This window comes from Seriola lalandi, unplaced genomic scaffold, assembly GCF_002814215.2.
Source record: "Seriola lalandi dorsalis isolate HSWRI2012SDOR001 ecotype SW California unplaced genomic scaffold, Sedor1 jcf7180002054312, whole genome shotgun sequence".
NCBI lineage: Eukaryota > Metazoa > Chordata > Actinopteri > Carangiformes > Carangidae > Seriola > Seriola lalandi.
Window position 1 is genome coordinate 34,136 of NW_019524865.1, and position 19,209 is coordinate 53,344.

The window sequence follows — 19,209 nt, forward strand, 5'->3', positions numbered from 1 at the left end:
TCTGACCTGCTCCTTCTGTTCAGTTCTTCACCAGAACTGATGCCCTCATCTCCTCTTCAGCTCCTCCTGACTCTCAATCATCTGTTTGATTAAAAAAAGAAAAGTATTTTGGGCTATGACAGGCAGAGACAAAAATAAAGAGCAGAAGCCCAACAAAGCTGACAGAGGTAAATACATAATGCATGTAAAGCAGTCACATGGTAACTGACCATCTCCACATTTAGCTGCAGGTCACTCCCTGCAGTCACTGATGTAACATAGAGAGCAACTTCTCCATCTCTTCTAAACACCAGCATTATACACCGAAGCTCTTCGGTCAACTTGTTTCAGCTAGAAATCTCCAAACAAACAAAAAAAAAACACAAGGTTAACAAATCTAAAGTTTTCTTTCCAGGAACAACAAGAAAAAGAGAAAATATGAAACAAACTAAAGTTCTTGACAAGGAGTGAAAACATTTATAGATTCAGGCACTAAAGCAGTCAGCATGACAATTCACTAAATATTAATATTAGCCTTAGAAAAATAAAAGAAAAAAGTATCATCACTGTCATTTAGTTCTTGAAGCTCTTTGCTGACCTTCTCCTCCTCTGTGGTTCTGAAAACTTCAATGTCAGCGAGCTTCTCCTCCTAATCCTGCAAATGTTGTCTAGTTAACATCAACGTCTCAACACATTTCCTTGTCAAGCCTCTAGTTTCATGGCCGTAAACTGTGATATAACAGACTCCTGACGTGGGTGTGTTATGAAAATTCTGCCAACACTGTCCGGATTTCAGTGTTGCAGACAGACAAATCTTTCCTCTGTTATCTGGAGATCCACATACTGCCAGTCCCTGTGACTTTATATTGAAATCATTAGTTTCTGCTAGGTGTTTCCTGATAAACTGAAAAGTTTGTGTATGAAATGTCTGCATGGAAAAAAAAAGAAAGAAGTTTTGTTTGTCCCCTCGCACAAAGTTGGCCACAGAGCAACACTCTGAAACAGGTGTAGGTGTAGCTGTCAGTGTGATTACATTCGTTCATTCATTAGTATTCGGTGGGAGTAGCATGGCCGATCTTGCTCGGCCTTGGGGGAAGCCTTACTGATCATCTTAGACTCAGACAGAGCCAGGTTCACCTCTATGTTTTTTGTGTATGAATGAACCTGATTGTAGCAGCTGAAGGAAGGTCATAGGGTTTATCCGAGAGCTTAAATCTGTAAATGATACTCAAGCATTGTCACTTTCCATCAGTCGGGAAATGATTCAACAGTTAAAATCCCAAGTTCAAGAATTCAGGAGAGCAGAGTGTGACAGGGTTGTCAAATGTATGGAAGCTGATGGCAGGGATTCGCTCATTGTGAAGGCTTCGTCTATCCTCAGGAGTATTGAAGCTCTATCTTTGTGGAAACGGACAAAGAATGACAAGAAGGGGAAACACACAGAGTGAAAACTGAGCGGCATAAATATGTCAGTCTGATGATTGCGAGGTGAATGACTTGGAGGCAAATGCATGATCTTGTTCCTCCTCACGCTTCGAAGAGGAAAATTTGATAATTTGATGCCTTAATTATTACACTGGCAATGTGCCCGCTCTAATTAACGACTTGGCAAGAAAGTATGTTAAAGTGTGTGTAGTGACCTGGCCTAATTCTCTGATTAAGAGGGGATCCTGGAGAGAGGCAATGATTGGTGTATGTTGAATTCCTGTAGTTTGACAGAGGTTAAAATGAGCTGCCAAGATCCAAAAGCCAAAGAATACAAGCTCACGGTGTTTTAATGAAGCCAGTGAGGTTTGAAGTAACAGATATAAGCCCTGGGGAGGAAGTGGAGGTCTTGAGATGAACTTTCTGGTGAGTTAAGTTGGAAAAACATCCCACAGAAACGCTCCTACACATGGTCAGTGTGTACTTTGCTAGCTAGCTTCCAGCTAATGTCGCTATATTGGCTATTTTTTGGCGAACATGAACTGCATAAATTCTCCAGCAATCAAATTCATGCAGATATAGCTATCATTTATTGAGTGTGACCTATGTCTTTCAAAGTCCACACCTCTCAGTTTGTTACACAGGGAAGGCCACTCTGAGTCAACCCTGATGACATCACTAAGGGGCCCAGAGCTGCTTGTCTGGACAGACCTTGGATAATGATGATGATAATAATGATCAATAATAATGATATAAATGATAAATAATAAAAGTGTGGCTGCAATAATGTAGACACTGAATCCAAATACTGGAGTGTGTTGTTGATCCTCCTTTGGTTAGTGCAGGCTTTTTCATGATGGTTTCAGTTGTGGTTGACTGCTACGTTTGGTACACAAGATGTATGGATAAAATGTATATATTGATGCTGTCTAAACAGGGCAAACCGGTTATCTGGTATTACTTATCAATACCAGATTAAACACAATGATCTGTAAAAGAATAATCAACATAGTCTCCCTTAACTTTTCAAGGTCTGGAGTGATTCCAGCAGAGCAGTTCCAAGCTTCTGGCTCACAATCAAAAAGGAGAATAGGGATTAAATATTTGGCCACGTTTGGTTATATAATGAGTTGCATTAAAAAGCAGTCTCATACACAGAGGATGGATACTTTTAAAATCAAGCTCTCGAACATCATGGATGACATGTGGAGTGGTTAGAAATGAAAATATTGAACTCCTTTTAGCCTCTCTGCAATTTCTTCCAGACATTAGTCATCACTGCTGGATTGGTAATGAAACTTCTCAGAGAAAACAAGTGAGATGGACCCTGACCTCTGATGCATTAGAGTTATTTTGGAGAGCTTTGAGTTGTGCTGTGAGGTTTAAGGTTGGGTGCCATATAATTATGTACAATTCATCTTATTGCAAAGGCTGAATACTTGAAAAGCATTAATGTGTTCAAAGGATTGAAACATTTCCCGCTAGCCTGTTGAGATAGTCCCACAGACTGTTAGCCCCCTTTCATAGAGCTGAACAAAGGAGGAAAGAACGGCACCGACACAATCCCTACTGAGACTTAAACGCACAGTATGTAACTTCTGTCGCGAGGGGTCTCTCAATCAAAACAGTAACAAAAGTCGGCATTGGGTGAGATGAAATAGCGTGGGATCATGGGAGTTGTTGTCTTCACCACCATTACCATAAGCTTCTGCTTCAAGAGCTCAAAAAAAAAAAAATTTCTTTTAAAAATCACCAAAAATTCACCATCTATCAGAGCCAGACCATAGACTGTATATAAAGGAGCCAGACTCTCTAAAAACAAAAAGAATTGTGGATTTACAACTATCCATGAACTAACCATGTGTTACATACATTTCTGTCCAAAAATATAATCAGATTTAAGCTTGAAATTGTGATATTTCCTCAAAATCACTTTAATCTACATGTGTCATTTAAAAGTCTGTTTGCTCGAACCAAATCGTTTAAAGTCAGTGTTTCGCAGACGCTGTACACAAGACGTCAGGGAGAGGTTGGGAGCTGAGACTGCCGCTAACCTTTATTGTTTCTCTGATAACTTATGAACCACACGTTCAGGAGGGTTTTACAGAGGTGTCCTCTTGTCCATAACAAACAAACCAGGCAATTAAAGTTGGTAGAAACACCGACTGACGGGACATGACGTCAATGACAGGCGACCAAATGAAACAGACTGTTACCACGATTAAAATCACGAATTTCTCTGGTTTGAGAATTGCTGGAAACATTTGGGATAATGCAAGAACACAACTCAACAACATAAATAACATAAGTCTAGTCATTTTAGGACATTTTAATGTCGTAAAGTTACATATTATAACTTAAAGCGAGAACGCAAAATAAGCCCACAAGGGATGAAGATGATAACAGCTCCGCCATTTTATATTTGAAAATGTCAAATATGCATGTACATGTCCATGGTTCAATTAACAGACAGCTCAATATATCAGTTCAAGAAAACCTAAAACAAATAATACACAACTTTAGGAACTTAATCTGCCAGGCAGATAATGGCAGTGCTGTGAAGTGCGCCTCAGACCACAGTGGGTGGTGAGAGAGAACACAACGGGGAACCCCGGGAAGTCTTGTCAAGCTCTGCCACACAATTATCGCTCATCCATCTTTAATATCTCATCCATCTTCTCCATCTCCACTGACAGGGGCAGTGCTCACCTCGCAATTATTATCACAGCTGGCGTCCAAATTGAAGGAATCAGATCTTCTGCCCTCCAAAAATGACTGATGTGTTCAAAAAGAAAAAAAAAAGAAAAAAGGGAAGAGACAACAAATGCATTTTTGATTGCTTGTTGTACTCCATAGTGATAGGATAGTTAAAGACTGATGTACCTCAGTGTGTTTTTCTGAAGCCATCACCACTTCTGACCTTGTTTCATCAGTCTGTAAGTATAAAACTTTTTTCTTCACGTGTTTAGGTTATTAAATTTGAAGAACGTACGCAATCTATTGTGCTTCTCTGGGATTTCCTGCATCTTAAACTACTTACTACTTATTTTACTCAAGACATTAAACCACAATAAACCAAACAAGCTAGTAAGCATGCTTCTGCATTAGGGTGTCATGCAGACGCCGCATTTGGAAGCTCTGCCAGAGGAACCGCTGGAGCTGTAACTATGCATCATGCATCCAGAGGCTGTAGAGATACAAACATGGAGACCACGATGACTGCGAGTACTCAGTTTGAGCTGCTTGTGTTTTTCCTGCTTCATGTTGATAGTAACGACAGCAAGAAACAAACGTGAGGAAGGGTTGAGTGATCTTGTCTTTTCCAGTGTGGATGCACACATCCCACAGTACCTTTCCCCAGAGCTTTGTCCTTGCTGCAACTGTCACTTTCGGTGACAAAGTGAAGGAAAGAATATACACTTGATTACTTCTGCATGGCACAGTTGGATAAAGTGTGTCGCGCACATCTCCCGTCGCAGTCAACAAGTGACGTTATACGCTGTACTATAAATTAAATCATGGAGTGGAGGCATCGTGGTTCGGGAACACTTTGACGAAGAAGCATAAATCTGACTCTACTTACATTTATTAGGAGGCACTTGTCGTTAGTGCAGCAGCTACAAGGACATGAACCCTGGCGTCCCATCTGTGAACACACCCACCCATTTTGTATAGTGTTGGTTGCAACGTAACATAAATCTAACAGGGTAACCCAACCTTTGCAGTGTCCCTGTTCACACTTATTCCTTTGGCTCTTTAAAAGTTTTTCCGTTTTTAGTTTGTTGACCCACTTAATCTAATATTCCTATTATTACTGGAGCAGAAAGAGAGATACTTATGTATTTAATATCTTACTATATTTGTAGAGATTCATAACCTTCAGTATTATTTCAAAACCATTTCTGGTTCTTGCTTAGAATGCCAAAGATTAACCTTTTGTACTAAACCTTTGAACCAGAGTTTAAGACTGGTTAGCTGTTTCCCTGTGGGAATAAGAGAAGCGTAAAAATAGTTTGCTCTCCAATTTGGACACTGTTGAAATAACTTCCATTAAATTAAAAGTGCCACTGGATAAGAGCCTGAAGGCATGAGTGCCCAAGTCTCATCAAATGAATTAAGAGGTGTATATAAAGACTGAGGGCTTTGGTTGAACAGCAGTCTAAATTAACTGCATTGTAAAGTAACTTTGCATGACTAAAAATGGACTGATTGGCTAAAGCTAATTGCCATTTGCATTACTAACACTAACACTTATCATTATCGAGCAGCTAAGCCAGGATAGGTTGGAATCGTTGCACACACTGATCATGTGGTCATTTGTCACTACATGATGTTTCTGTGTCTCAGGGGAGCAAAAACCAGCACTTATCTATTGAGAATATGTTGAGATATTGACGAGAGCCCACCGCCCCCTGGACCTCAGATGGTGACCTTAACATCAGGGGAACAGCATTAGTCACTCAGGCTGCACTTAAGTATTCCCCATTTAATTAAAGCTATCAAAATGGGGTGCTCTTTAAACTGGGCAATCAGTAGGCATTAGTGAAAGACTCATAACAACAGGCAAATGAAAGATTAAGCATTAAAAAGCTGTGGTGCCGTGGCAGTTTGGTTCAAGTAATGTTATTTTAATGATTTCTTTTATGCAGAAAAGAATATTAATGCTGACATTTTATCTGCTTTTCACAAAATAAAATCTCCTCTTCAATGCAATAACTGTATTGTCAGTTACAGGAAAAACTATTTTCTTTTCCATTTTTTTTCATCCGTTTAGGCCAAAGATCTTCAAGAAAACATCACCATCTGTAGAGACGGTATTTAATGTGTCCTTTCTCAGTTGTTCAAAAAATCTGCAGCCCATCTGTGATCATATATATTCAAGATTAAAAGTATATATATGCCATCCTGGGTTGTTCTGAATCCATCAGGATTGTATGCTTTAATTTTGAAGGAGTACAGCACCTGAAGTTTCCATGACTCAGTTCATTTAAATTCAAAATTCAAACTAACACGGGTCTCCTGCAAATTGAACTGAATGATTTAAGTAAAATGCAAACTGTTTTTTTTCTCAATTTGAGTCCAGTGGTGTGTCGATTTTGTGATTGAAAATTATAAAAACAAATTAAATATAAGTTTCCCAAAATAATCATTCTAATGAAAAACACCAGCAGCATCCTCTTAACTTGCCTTGCTACCACACGGGGGATTTACAGTGTGGAGGTCTTTTTCAGAGTCTGGATACTTTAGCCGATTGTTTCGCACAGAATGGACCAGCTCAACGTCTTTCCAGAGAGATTTATTCTTATAAATAAAAGATCGCCATGAATAAAACAAACAAAAACACAATTTTCGCACAACTGGACAGTATCTCCAGCTTTCATGGCAGAGGCTGTTGTAATGAATATCCAAGACATCATACTGTGGAGCTGTAGCTGAGGGGTGCAGTGGAGCAGTGGCCAGTTCCACCAAACACTAAACATGCGAGCAGCAATTTGCAGCATGAGATCAGTTCTTACTTAGATACTGTTCACTAATCAAAACAGAGACCATACCTTTTTCACATGTTGGAAGTGAGGAGGATGTCTGACCACTTTTCTAAGTTTCTGAGAAGAGAGCTTGACAGGTATTTCCACTCCACACAACAACTGGGCCAGTATGCAGAGGTGAGAAAGCAGGCAGAATGTTTTTTAGAAATCAGGAGCTGAACTTTCTCTCAGGCTCTTCCTTCATTTTTCACACAACTAAACACGCCACTTTTCTCTGCAACCAAATGCAACACCATCCATGCTGTCAAGAAGTACAGAAAGGTCATACTCGCAAATATTTTTTTCATCCTGTTATCTCCAGATAATGTAGCTTGGCTATGTAAATCAAGAAAAATACATACATAGGAGATCTACGAGTTTGTCCAATTTGGTGTAGATCCAAAAAATAATCCGGATGTGGTGGAAGAAATTGCTTAATCGGCATTACATGTCTGTGTGTAATGTAATTATTACTGATAGCAAGTAACAGTGCACATGGCAGCAGCAGCATTAAGCTTCATCAAACAGGCAGCTAATAAAATGACACAATAACAATAGTGGTTGCAGCGTAGCAATGACACAATTCATACAGCTGTAGAGCTCTATGAATTTTATAATGCTGACATCATCACTTCACACAGGTAATAAAAGCACAAAGCTGTCATGTGTAAGGATTAAATGTTGTGTGGTAGGATGGGTGGACCTAAATGCAGGCATCAAACCAGGCAGGAAGGTGCAATGCAAGAGCTTTGGTAAACAATGTCCAAACAAAACTCACTGGAAGACCGTCAGGAACCAAACACACGCTATCAAACTCAAGAAAAACAGGATCAGCAACAAACAGAAAATAAAACTGCTGAAGACACGAGGGAAACAGGGGACCGAACAGATAAACTTCCACGTGAACTAGGAAGGTGAGGGCAATTGAACACAGGTGAAACACATTAGGGCGAGGCAGACAATCACAAAGGAGGGAAACAGGACAAGGACAGGAAGTAAAACTAACATGAGACGCATAACAGAAAAAGTCCAAACAAAGAGTCCATTTATATTCAACTGGTCACTTTAAAGTCACGAAAATACACTTTCTTAGTTTAGCTAAAAACATATTGGAAGAAAATTAAATGTATTACCAGTATTGTATTACCAGCCATCAGATTACCCACCAACAAGCATAAAAAATAATGACAGCCAAGTTATAACCCAAAAAAAACACTGAGATCTCAGTAACCCTTCAAAGTTCAACCAATAAAGAATAAAATGAAAATAAATAGAAAATAAATGAGTGCACTCAAAATGTCCTACCACCTTCGTCTATGCTGAATGTTCCACAAGATGGTCCAAGGTGACGACTGATGGCTGAGCGGAGATGGAGACTTCCTGGGAGGACGGTGAGACAGCAGTTGAGATGGATATGTGGATGGATGACACCAGATGAGACGGTGGACAGACGACAGCTCAACTTCCAACAGAAGATCTCTTCAAAAACCAGCCTTCACAATGTGCAGGAAAATTATTTTATTATTAGTCCTCATAAATGATGATCATAAATGTCCATTGAGAGCTGCTAAAATAAAGTCAAAGAGTAATATGTTTTTTTTCTACTTTCTTTCATTTACTCAAACAAATGTAACAACAAACAACATAAACATATGAAAGAAATTTAACAGTGTTTCTCTAATAGACCTATCTAATGAACACAAACACGCTATTAGAAGACTTCATACTAGCTTACATAAAGCTTAGTAGCATGAAAGGTTATTCTAGCCTCAACTCCACATGGTAATTAAGCTTAAAATACACCACAATGTACCCGACTAATGTGTTAACAGGAGTCATAAAACGTTTTAATAGAAGTACAGAGCTTTTATCTACTCTTTTATGTATCTGCAGGCATCATTTCCTAATGCAGTTAGCATGCTAAAGTAGCAGACAATGACTTACAAATGCTAACTCACCTGGATACCAAATGTTCGCAGTTCTAAGCATCCACAGGTGAAGTCCCAGCTCCTTCATTAACTCTTGCTGTGCTCAGCATCAAGCGCAAACTTACAACTTACTGTCATCAAGCTCTAACTTGGGTTAAATCCAGCAGGTAGCTCCTCATCTCTAGCAGGACTGCATCGAGGGAACAACAACAACAGTTTTTAAAGTAAGAGTGTCACTCTGAGCACTTTTAGCGCACTGAGCAGAGCGCTACAACCTATCAATCTCATTTAAAGGGACAGTAACATAATAGGGATCTTGCAGCAAGCACACTAATGACGCACATTTGCATTTGCTGCGGAAGCAAGGTTGATAAACTCATTATAAAAGTATATTTTTTTAATGCAATACTGCACATAAATGATGCCCTAAGAGTAGTTGCTTAAAACTATTGTAGTAGTACTGTTTCAGATCATCTAAAACAGAGTAAAAGCTTTGGTCCTTTTTAGTCCCAATTTTGTTGAAGCACCAGTTCATTCCAGTTTTCAACTTTCACAGAAGGAACTGCGTCAAACTAACAAAGAGACACGGGTGAAAAGTTTTACCTCAGTTTACACTCCAAACACGCACTAATAAGAGGACGTTCCCAGTTGGCGATGTCAGCAGTTGTAGGCATCAATACACACTGTTAAAAATCAGGCCACACAAACACACTCAGACACACACACACATATATGCACAAACTCCCCTGACCCTCCTCATACTGAGGAGATGACAGCAGGTGGATTTGGAAGAGACAGATTGAGATGGATAGTGACCCAAGGAGGGACAGACGGTGAAAAGAAGAGAGAGCTGAGGTAAAAGTTTAATAGTGGGAGGAAAAAGGTAGAGAGACAGAAAGACAACACCAGGAAACCCACTTTTGTAGCCAACATATACACATTATCCGCAGATTTTGAGTCAATGCCACTTCAGTCTTTGTTGTGGAAGTTATCTGTATGGGAGTTAAAGAGCCATAAGCTATTGGAGCACAGTACAGTTAGTAATCAGTCAAGGTCCCTGTTAGAAGTCTTTTATTCTGAGGACAACTATTCATGCGATTGAGTCAAAGCTTTGAGGCAGCTAATACAAGAAGACAGAAGTAGGTTATTTCTCTTTTTGAGTGCGTTTGGCTGCTTTTAAAGAGAACAAGGATGCTTCAAATGATGACATGGCTCGGTACGTGCTTTGCTGAACTTTGAACACTGTCTTCAACTGTTGAATAAAGTGGATATGGAGACTGCAGACAACAAGCCCCTCTGGCTGTTGACACCCCAAAAAGCTGCGCAGCGCAAATGACTTGCTTATCAATCTCTGAGGGGCCTGGAGTCACACCAGGCCTCTTCCTCCTCTGTTATTACTGAGGACGAGAAAATGAGATGGGCTCCATTATGTTTATTGTTGCTCCAGCTGGTGGGCACCTACTTGAGCTACATGTCTGGTAATAAGAGCAGTGTTGAATATTATTATTTTTCACATTTCAGTGGAACAGGAGGTGAGGTGAGGTTGTGATGGGGCAACAGTGTATTATTATTATTATTGTACTAACTTGGTGCCCCATAACTTTTCCTCCATACCACAAATACACAAGATTAGATTGGAGTGTAAGTATTTTTAAAAGTTTATTAAAGTTATTAAAGCATGACAAAAAAAAAGAACAACAGCAAATGGAGGAAATTCACAAGGGGAAATGTCATTATTTAGAACATGTATTTGTCCCCCACCAATAAAAAAACGTTATAACTTTACTCATAGACGCAACAATACCTCTGACAGGGACAAGTGTTTTCTCTTCAGCACTGGGTATTTTTTTACTCCCAAAGTATGAATATGAATTATGAGCTCATACAAGCACTAAATCTTTTGTGGCAAATGTAATCACCCCCGCCACACACACACAAACACACACACACACACACACACACACACACACACACACACACACAAACACACGCTCTTTTTTGAGCGACTGTTCCAGAAAGTTAATATTCTTTCCCAGTTTTTGTGAAAATGCACATCTAATTTAGAATTTCATACTTTCAAATAAAACTTAATTTGTTTCCTTCTACTGCTATTCTGTTTTCTCCCTGGTTATGTCCAATCCTGTGTCCGTAAATGTATGAAATGTGAGTACAATGCCTATAATTTTATTTGATTGGTAGCAGATATATGAAAGTTAACCTTATTACCTGATAACTTTCCTGTTTTGTGTCCTGGTTTTTCACATATCAAAGGTGGCAACCCCACCTCTGGGTTCTCAACCATGGAGGAGCCAGAAGGAGGAGGACGATGTTATTAGGAATTTGTTTCTTGGAAAGTCTCAAAACCAAGTAAGTTGTGAGCCAACAGGAAATGTTTTCTAGATTTATTTTAGAAGTGTTGTTTGCTGGTTTGCTACCTAATCTCAAGGTCATGTTGCCTGTAAACGTTTGCTAGCTAGCTAAGCAGTGTACAAACTAATCCAAAGACGGCCAAAGAACCGGATTTGTTGACTGGGTGGGACATTTGAATTTGAGAGCCTGACTGTATTATATTCTAATATATTTTAAATTGTCACGTGGTGAATGGAATGGGATTTTCCTTTACATAAATAAGACATTTCCACCATAAATTGATATAGAAAAGGCACAAATTTGTCCATTAAAATATACCAGAATGGAGGAAATTAAGTGTTTCTTTCCTGTTTGTTTCCTAGGGGAGGACCCCCAGACTTTTTCCTTAATGTGCCCCCCACCCTCAATGCAAACAGATAATCAGGACGAGGACAGAAGATTCGTTTGAGGAGCTATTTCTGCCCCTTACAGAAACATTTGATAAAATTTGATATCTCAGCACACAAGGGGGTAAGCACAACTGTGTCCATTGTGCATGCCTGACAGCAGCCTTCTAATAGAGCAGTGGATGCAACAAGGGTGCCAGCATAGTGGAACGTTACCTGTACTAATAATGTCATTGATGGATCACCCTTTTGTTAAAAAAAAAAAAAAATCACACATGGCTTGCTGGGAAACACAGTGGGATGGGCAAGGAGAGATCAAGGGCTAACAGTCATAGAAGTCACCCAGGCACATTGTGCGCTGTCAAGTTGACTCGTGATGGATGAGGGAGCCTATTGCAACATCCCAGAGACAACCAAGACTGCTCAGCTTCCTGGCGTCTCCATGCGGGCTGCTCACTGCAGCGGAGACAAATGACTGTTAATATGCATTGGAGATTTCCCCTAATCCACTTGACATTTTAGAGACGTCTCGTTAATTCCACCCCATCTCCTACGAATTACATTCATATGCAACGATCGTGCAATACCAATATGCCTGGCAGCAGAATCCAGTGCACATGCAAGAAGTAATGTCATTTTCATATAGTGAAGCTAAAAGTAAGGATATCCCAGTATATAATGACATGAAAATAAAATTTTAAGGTGTGTAATATTCACAATCATTATTCAGGTGATGTCGTAGACTGCAGTCACTACAATATGATCTGATTATCTACAGTAGCTTTTTACTAACTATACTGCTTGGTAATTGTGCCAGTTTCGTATGACATTGTCATTCCTATAATATTGCTGTAGGGTATTAGGCCTACTATACAGGCTTACTGTTTATGAGATTGGACAAAGTCCTTATGGGCAAGTCTGGCCATTTGGCAGCCATCTTGGCAACGTCCCCGGGCAGTTATTTAGAGCCCTATCTGAATGAATGGGGAGAGAGCCATAACTTCACTTTTCAATGGTCAGTGGGATTAGAAAACTGCATGTATTGAATTACAAGTCAAATCTGATTTTTTAAAAACTGGCACCAACTTCTTTTATGGCTCAATCCAGAGATATATTTCAAAAACAATATTTGTCAATTATCAATATATGTTCACAATCATGTTGCATTATTATTGAGGTAAATGACAGGGCAGGATTGTGAAGAAAACCCAAACCAAGTATCACTCCTCATACCTAAACCTAACTAACCCAACTAACAGAGGCAAGGAGCTTTAGCCAATCAGAGTCAGAGTAGGATGGGTCATGCCGTCGCCATCTTAGAAGTAAAGATTTGGCTTGCAGTACGATACTGAATGATGCACATTAGAGAACGGATTTAGAAGTGGGTATAGTTAAGAATAAGAATGTATACGCTGTGTATCCAAGCGGCAACATCTGGGGCTGAAAAATGAAGCCAACAAGGAAGTGCTAAAATCTGCAGTTCCTCTAATGACCACTAGAGTCTGGCTCCTAAAGTGAGTCAATCCCCATAGACTCCCATGTTAAAATGTCCAACTTTACAGCAGAAATAAACATGTTTACAGCCTGGTACAAAAAACTGTTTTGGTATCTAGAGCAAATATCCTCCTTCGTGACAACTGGATGAATTTTTATATAACTCACCTGTTTAAATTATATTATGGCTTAAGGTTCTGCATAAATGAGAACATGCTGCTTTGAATGACAGGTGGGTGAACGTATGTTTGCCACAAACCGGCATGCCCAACCTCTTCACCCATTTTTGGATTAGCTGGGGATTAGGTGGAGTCAGACACTGCCAAGATGGCGACGGTGGGACAGCTCACTCTGAGCTTCAAAACCGCTGTTTGGAAACCTGTGGGTGATGTCAAGGAGGCTACGTCCATCTTTATTTATAGTCCATTCATGTACATTGCATTGATTTGGGTTGTCAGAGTGTTACACATAGAGACTTTAAATCTTAGATCTTCAGAGCTAGAAGGTAGTGGTATGGCCCTTGGGTAACTTTAGCATAACAGCTGGTGAACTGATAAGAAATATTAAGAATGCAGAAAAGTTATGAGATTGATTGCAACACTAATGACAGCACTGGCAGATGACGCTGATGCATGAGCCAAACTTTCCCATAAATCTTAGAAACTTTCACTCATCGGGTTGTTTCCATGGGAACACTCTTGTGTTTCCTTTCCCCGTCTCATAGCAGTAGTTAAAGCTGACATTTTTATTGTTTGCCATTTGTGTGTATGTTTACATAATTTGCAGAAGATATTACTGTTTTAATTATTGCATTCATCAGCCGGAGGAGACGATTCTAATTAGGAAATCGCAGAACGCAGAGCTAGTAATAAAGGAATAGTGTTTTGCAGTCTATTGCACATTTGTTAAATTCAAATCTTGAAGACATGGTAGTTGTAAATACCAGTTGGAGGTTTGACACATTTTTTTAACATAAGACATATCAACTGAAATATGTATACATAAACCAATGTCTCAAAATCAGTAAAATGGAAGGAAAAATTGAGTTTTCCCTCCGGAAAAAAGTGAATTGGTGCCCCTGCACTGTTTCCCTGAGGATCTTTCTCAGCTATTTCTACTGATATGTTGCTGACACACCAGGGACTTCACACCACACTCCCCCACATACAACACTACCATCTAAAGACATCCTCCAGATATATCACAATCCGCAGCCATATCACTGAGATGATGCATGGAGCAAATATTTATCATTTACTGCGTGAAAGATCAGTGGAAGTTGATTTACGGCCACATTGTTTGCTAATGTTAGGGTTTATTAAATTGTAAGGCAATAAAGAAGCATGTGAGAAACATGCAAAATATCTTCACACATCAAAACATGTAAGCAAGCGTAACCCAAATAGTATTCCTCTCTCCTCTGCTGCTGCCGCTTTTGTAATCACTTGAATTGGATTCCTCTGTGAATCAAAGTGGTGCTGTAGGAGATTTGTATGTTAGTGCCCCTTTCTCTCTCTCTCTCTGAGTTTTTTTTGAATGAGACTTGCACTGGTAAATGACATGAGGTCTTTGTTCCACCTCGTGTTTTTCTATTTTATAGAGGAAAACTACAAATTCCAACCAAAGAATGCACTTACATAAAAAAGCATTTTTTTTCCCCCACTAACACATGTTTGTAAAGGACGGACCTGTGTATTCTGCTTTACACCATTATCACTGTTGTGCTTTTTACTTGGGCATTAGTTTTATGTGAGTATACTTCTGTGGTTATTAAACTGATGTAGGTGCAGCACCTGCCATGGTTCAGAACCGAGCAGAACAACACAAGGTGTAAAAGAATAGAAACTGCGGTGTTGACATCACTCTGTGTTCTGTAGAGATTACACAAGATCTATCCACCACTTTACAAATTATTTCTTTCTGAACAGGACAGTTTCATCTGATCAAAGTGTATTTTTAATCTACTTCAGTTTTTATTTTGAATGATTACCCTGGAAATCCAGGAATACAGGCCCCTGTGGCTGATTGAACTAAGTTAGCAGAACTTTTAATGTTTTCGGGTTGTCCGTCCGTCCGTCCCATCCTCGTGGGCGCGATATCTCAGTAACACCTTGACGGAACTTCTTTGAAATTTGGCACAAACTTTCATTTGGAGTCGAGGATAAATTGATTAGATTTTGGTTGGTAAAGGTCAAAGTTCAAGGTCACTGTGACCCCAAAAAACAAGTTTTTGGCCATAACTCACAAATTCATACACTAAATATGACGCAATTTAACTCAAATGTTTATAAGGATAAAATTTTGTGATAACATTTTATATCCAAATGGTCAAGAGTCAGCTTCACTGTGACATCATAATGTTCTGAAAACCCTTCTGGCAATTATTCAATGCTGTAACTCAGGAAGGAGAGACTGTGACCATATTTCCTGCAACTTGGGTGGTTGGCGGAGGCATACAACCACGGAGGTGGTAATTCAAGTTTTAGATCTTCAGACAGTACACTGCAAACAGACGTAGAGATGCGGGTTACAAACCTGTGTGATAAAGACAGTGGGGACTCAGTTACATCGGGGCATACGCTTGCAGAGTGAGCCAGCAGGATGCCTCCATCACTCAAAGAGTTAACATCAAATCAACATTGTGGTGGGAAGTCCTCACTGAAGACGGATGAGAATGCACCTCTGGGATAACAACAACAATAGTGGCACACTTACAGCTGCCTCTTATTTCCCATTTGTAATTTTCCTTGCCCCGAGTGTTCACATGCTCGTTATGATGCAAACGTCTGTCATATGAAGCAATATTTGGACAGATTATCCCTCCTCTAGGGCCATACTGATACCTGAAAGAGAGAGTAAGAGAAGGGAAGTGGGAGGGGTGTGAGGAGATGAATATTATAATTAAACCTATAAAGAGTAGATGCCAACAATGCAACTGAAATTGCAGCTTTGTCTTTTACACACGTTTTCCCTCTGTGTGCAGGTCAACAGAAATTAACAAGCACATACGTGGCCTTGCACAGGGAATCGCCAAGTCAGCAGTGGCAGCAGAGGATTGTGGGGCTCAAATCTTTTGTGTATAGTAATTAAACTGTAATTGAATTTTGCTGCACCCTGTGTACAAACAGATTTGACTGTATTAGCTTTAACCTCAGGTGGTGGTTGAGTTAATCAAGTCCAATATGGATACTGCATAATCGCAACAAAACCACAGAAAGCCCAGCTCCAATTACAATGTGTTGAGGCAACACAACTCTGTCAATAATTATGGTTAACATGATGCTTTTCCCTCTAGTTCTATAAAGCCCACCCTTGCATAAGTCAGCAGTAGATGTGCTCCATTGATTAACTTTGGGTTTATTGTGTTTATGGTTTAATTGATTGTTAGCATGGACGCCAAACATGCACAGTGGTCTGTTCTCTTTACTATAAAAAGGAAATATACTATACAGATAACACTTCCGATCGCTTACTTTATTAGTTAGATATCCTTGTAAAGCATAGTCCCGGTAGCAAAGTGGAACCCAGGCCATATATTTGCTGTTTCTGCACTGACAGTTTCATCGTTTGCGTCACCATAAAGCTTCCACAGCAGGTCCTTGTTAAAGGTAAATTGTGAGCTTTACTGGTACATGGATGTTTGAGTCTTTTTGTAGATGTTTGACTTTCTAGTGAGAAATGTTGACAGTCACATCAAACAGAAACTCTAGTCCTGGTCCCGGTGCTTCTTGGACCTATCCAGTAATACATTCATGACCAGTCACATCCATTTAATTTATAAAGCACTTGTAATGCCAAGAAGACACTTTACAGACTAAGCCCAATTTGAACCCTGAATGAATCGCCCATAACCATTTTAGGATCAAGCCAATTCTCTTTAAGCTGCTTTTAACGAGGACAGACAGGGTGGAAAAAGGAAAGACCAGAGTATCGACTTAAATTGATCAAATTTGCAAAAATTCAGGAAAGTCATCTAAAAAAGGAGGAGGGTCGGGGGGTCGGGGGGTCGGGGGGTCGGAGTGTGGTGGGTTGAGTGGAGGGCTGTTAGAGGCTGAAGCAGGTCCTCCGCCCCAAGGTGTAACTGAGTGAACAGTGTTGCCAATTTAGACTTTGTCACTAGATTAAGACTGACACGGCAGCTGACGTGAACTAACTTTTTCTCCCTGAGTGATTTTTTCACAAGTAAATATAGCTGAAGTCACAACGCTCAGTCTTTGTTTTGAATTTATGTGTTTGGTGATTTTGTTCAGACGACGGTTATAAAAAACGGTTATAAACGGTTATAAAAAACGGATTTTAGCAGCAGCTTGGAAATGGCAACATGTAGGGCCACTGACTTCTCTGAACTCATTCCATTTTTGTGACAACGGAAAGAGAAAAAACATGTATTGTTTATTAGGAATTTCGATGTATTAAAATAGCTATATATCAGATAAAGGGCTGAAACCAGCTGACACTAGGCAGAATGCAAATAGCTTATGATGCAGTCCACCATATACTAGGTATTGACATAGTCTTGTTCTTTCCAATACGATTAACATCAAGGAGACATGCCTGTTAGGCAAGTTTTAATATATTCATAGAGAATAACTGTGCTGAATGGAAGGACAAGGCCATTTAATGCTTTGGAAACACCGTATATTAGTAGTAGTTTGTTATATCTGTTGTTATAGGGCGGTAAACGGTATTTCAGTATTCATAGTAACCATGCAAGTTGAATGTTGTTTTATTTTTTCTGTACTGGGTCAGATGAATGAATGTAATAGAAATGAAATGTGATATTTAGAGGTCAAACCCTGCTGAGACAATGTTAGAATATGCAGATCATGAAGAATCCGGAGTGACATTATGAATGAGAAATGTTTCCCTCTGCATTTTAAAAAGAATCTTTTCATTTTATTTGTTGGCCTCAGTCATATTGTAGAGGTAAAACACGCAGACCTGACGACATGTGAAATTAAGCACTTGGAAAAGCAGATAAATATTTTCCCAAAACATTGTCATATGTTAAAACTGCAAAGATCAAGATCACTTCTGTTTAGCCCTGGTTAATGCTGGTCTTAAACATTTTCATTTTTAACATTTGCCAGGTATATTTGTTTTTTAAAGATGTGAGTAGCACAAAAGGTACAGTTGGCGACATTTTAAAAAAAAAAGAAATACTCCCCCTCAAGTTTATTATTTTCTAGTTTATATTCTATTTGTCCATCATGATTTGGCAACTGATAAGAAACAACAGTTTTTTTTTGTGTGAAAAAGAAATGTAGGGGAGACCGGGGATGGTTGTAACAAAGGGATAGTTGTAATAGCATCACTTTCACCAATAAGGGATAACATAAGAGTCATGTGATCAATTTCATGTATATCCACTTCCTCCCTGATTTTGCATGTGAATTTGGATGGCTGTGAGAGGAAGTGTGCAGATTTTACAGTCAAAACATCAATTTTCAGGTAAGAAAGTAATTTTTGGGACCAAGTCTATATTTTGATTAGTACTGATGCTGTTGAAGTTTGAATTAGGTAACTTGTATCGGGTAAGAGAGTAGGTTCTTACGTAAAATGTGAGTCATTTCATCCATGCTAATTTCAAACCACCATGCTGATACAGCTAGGTAAACATTGGCTGACAGGGGTGGGGATAGTTGTAACACCATATAAGAAAATGTTACAACCATCCCCATAATCACAATTCACATATTTTCTCTATCCTACTCCTTTTTTTCAGTATGCCAAGACAGTGGGTGAGGAAAACAAATAGGGGTGTGCCTGCACATGTACTTAAAGTTGCATCAGATGAAGTGAGGCAGGGAAAAGCAGTGAGGTCAGTCACCAAAGACTACTCCATCTGCCATGTGAACAAGCTTCAAGAAAGCTGCCCAGTGTGGGCTATCACAGCAGTCAAAAAGTCTTCAATGCACAGTAGTCCCTCTACTGTAAGACCATTTTTTCCCAAAGCAGGGCCAAGAAAGACCACTGGTACGACAAGGATAAAGTCAGACATCTACACAGATACAAGCAGGCCTTGGAGGAAGAAGAAAAGAAGAGTAGTAAGAAGAATGTGAAAATGGCCATATTTGGAAAGAGGAAACGCAAACAAAATAA

General features: G+C 39.4%; 1 long non-coding RNA gene across 1 annotated transcript; it reads left to right on the forward strand.

Moving 5' to 3' along the window:
• The first annotated feature begins 18,496 nt into the window (after positions 1-18,496).
• LOC147819110 (uncharacterized) lies at positions 18,497-19,209 on the forward strand. Its single transcript, XR_015437262.1, has 2 exons — positions 18,497-18,558; positions 18,833-19,209. It is a non-coding gene; the product is annotated as an uncharacterized LOC147819110 (long non-coding RNA).